Below are 3,362 nucleotides of genomic sequence, written 5' to 3'. Positions count from 1 at the left end.
ATCCAACTGTAGAAACCATGCCAAATCAGACTGGAGACTAATGCAGCTTTCTAGCTTGTTAAACTGTCCAACCCATGCCAGCTTGGAAAACGGACGTTAAATGATGATAATGACGATGGAATTCATTTGACCCCACACATGGAAGAGTGGTTATTAAAACAAAAGATATATATATATATATATGTATATATATATGTATATATATATATATATATATATATGTCATTGTAAGAATAAGCAGGTTAGACAGATCAATATATGAAGTATACGAAATACATGAAATACAAAAAGATGTATATATGTTTACATACAAACAGCTGTTGGATTGGTAATACTTTTCTTCAACCCCTTTAATTTTCTATATCATTTGTATTCTGTGTAAGCTAGACTTTTTCATATGTAAACATATATACACTTTTTGTATTTGATGTATTTAATATACCTTATATATTGATCTTTCTAATTTGCTTATACTCCTACATTTATTTCTATACCCGTCCGAGTTTAAATCTGTTGAGCAATATTAAGTGTATTCTCATTTATGAATTATATGTCTGAGTGTATACATACATACGTACATACGTACGTACGTACGTGCGTACGTACGTACGTACGTACGTATATACGTACGTGCATGCGTGCGTGCGTACGTACGTCTGTCCGTCCGTCCATACATACATACATACAAAAATACCCTGTTGTTGATGTTGAAATTCCAACGAAGAGCCTTGGATCTAGGTTAGAAACCAGCTCTTTCTCTATTAGCAAGAAATTTTGAAATAAAACTGAACAATGACACATACATATCTATCTATCTATCTATCTATCTATCTATCTATCTATCTATAAATTAAGAACTAGTTGCGTACTGGGGTTGATCTAATCGACTGCCCCACCCCCGCAAAAAAAAATTTCGGGCCTTGTGCCTAGAGTAGAAAAGAATAGGTACGAGACCTGTAATTTGGGACGGGGCCGGAGCTAGTCGATTACATCGATCCTAGTGTTCAACTGGTTCTTATTTCATCGACCTTGAAGGGATGAAAGGCAAAGTTGACCTCGGTGAAAATTGAACTCAGAACATAAAGACGGACGAAATGCCGCTAAGCATTTCTCCGGTCTGCTAACGATTCTGCCAGCTCACCACCTTACATTGTTATATAATAACTTCCTTGTCTCATTGGTTGCAGAACGAGTAAATAAACATTAGGATATTTGAATCTAACTTCTTTTTTTTATATAGTCATAAATTGAATGTTCTTCGTTTTTAAATTAAAGACCCCGTATGGTGTTCATTTCTATGCTAGAGCTGCTGAGGGATTTGTCGAAGTGCAGCACCTGCACTGATTCCTTCTTAACTATTATCCTGTCTTTGCTTTTCCCCTCTATAAACGATCAACTATTTCTGATTGCTTTAGTTACTAAACAATGTAAACACCTGAAGAAGGGCGGAAGGTATGGCCGAAACTTTGTGACCAAAACGACCAATATACATGAAAACACACAGTCGTGTGTGTATGAGTGTGTCCGTCCGAATATATCAGAATATAATAATGGTTTCAAATTTTGGCACAAGGCCAGCAGTTTTAGGGGAGAAGGGTAGTCGATTACATCGACCTCAGTACTTGACTGGTACCTTATTTCATCGACCCAGCAAAAATTGAAAGGCCATCGATAAAATACTGCTTTTCAGCCTTTCGGAATGTATAAATAAGGATGATTTCTAATCTCAAGAATTCACACATGTATGCACACATTTATAGAAGAAAATATAAACATAGCTTAAAAGACATATATTCCTATATTTTTCCACCTTTATCTTCGTTGTCTGTCATTATATATATATATATATATATATACACATAATTAAGGGATCAGCAACAGTTGCTTCACCACATACCGAAATTTAGAAATAGCAGTTAAAGTGCTAATTCTAAAATAAGTCTCCAACAGATAGCAATACCTGTAACTCACAAAGGCAAAACAAGAAAACTGATCCCTTAATTATGTTTATAAATTTAAAAGAACTTTTTAAATAAGTTCTTTACCGATAATGTTTTTTTTACATACCGAACTACTTGGTAAAAATTATTAATTATTAATTCATTAATAAATTAATAATCCTTTACCCTATATTTCTGCGCGTCGCTCTCACTTCTTACTACAAATCTCCTCTTATAGATGTAATAATCCATTCTTCTACTATTACCGTCTCCGATGAAGGGATACATTGGATTTTCCCTGAAACAGCTGTAATACTTTATCTATAAAATATAATTCTAACTTTGCCATTGGTCTCTTTATCCTTTTCTTTCTTTATATATATATATATATATATATATATATATATATATACACACACACACACCTTTCGCCAGCATATATTAAATACCTTTTTTATTATCAATTTCTCATCATCCACTTAATATAATAAAAATGTTTATCTTCTTTACATATAAACATAATAAAAAAAAAACCCTCAGTTTTACCCATTTAAAATATATCATCAAACTATATTCAGATATTAATAATTTCAGATTTCCTACTTAAATTCGAGCCAGTAACACACAGGAAAACTTATATAATAAACGTTTCCACCGTTAATTGTCCAGGTTAGAAACTGACATCTTCATCATTCAATGATGTAATGTTTTTTTTTCCTTCTTTTTCTTCTTCTTCTTCTCTCCCATTAATGATTTCAAAACCGGATGTTGTTCCGGTTTACCATCTGTCTCTAGCAAGAAACTCATCTATTGTCGTGGATATAGTCTTACCATAACGCATAATTCAAGCGAAGCGTTGTAAGTTTGATATTTTCTCTAAATTTACCCCGTGCACAAGAGTGTCAGCTTGTATTTGATCCCTTTATCTGTTCTTTGGCTTAGCACTGGGTTAAATGTTGATAGTTCGCTCTGCTTTATTTAATGGCTGACTCCATCCACCAAAGCTGGCGGCTGCTTGTTTTATCATCAAATACAACTTGTTAGTCATGTAAATAGCCCAGCGTGCATATTATTGAATGCTAGATATTGTCACAGTGTTATTCGATCTTTATTATTAAGGGTAATTGATTGTTGTCATCTCGTGGAATATATCTAAACCGGTATGTTTGTATGTGTATACATACATACATACACATACATACATATATTTATATATATATAATATATATATATATATATAATTAAAACTGCGGTTTAAACGATAAATTACCTGCCTCTGGATACCTTCTAACAAAGACGGTACCCACACAAGTAATCTCCAGAAGTGCCTTCGGATTTAACTATCCCCTGGTTGCTTAGATACTTCAGACTACCCCTGAAATATTGAAACAATCCTATCATATATATATATATATATATATA

This window comes from Octopus bimaculoides, chromosome 18, assembly GCF_001194135.2.
Source record: "Octopus bimaculoides isolate UCB-OBI-ISO-001 chromosome 18, ASM119413v2, whole genome shotgun sequence".
Lineage (NCBI taxonomy): Eukaryota > Metazoa > Mollusca > Cephalopoda > Octopoda > Octopodidae > Octopus > Octopus bimaculoides.
This window is presented reverse-complemented; position numbering follows the sequence as displayed.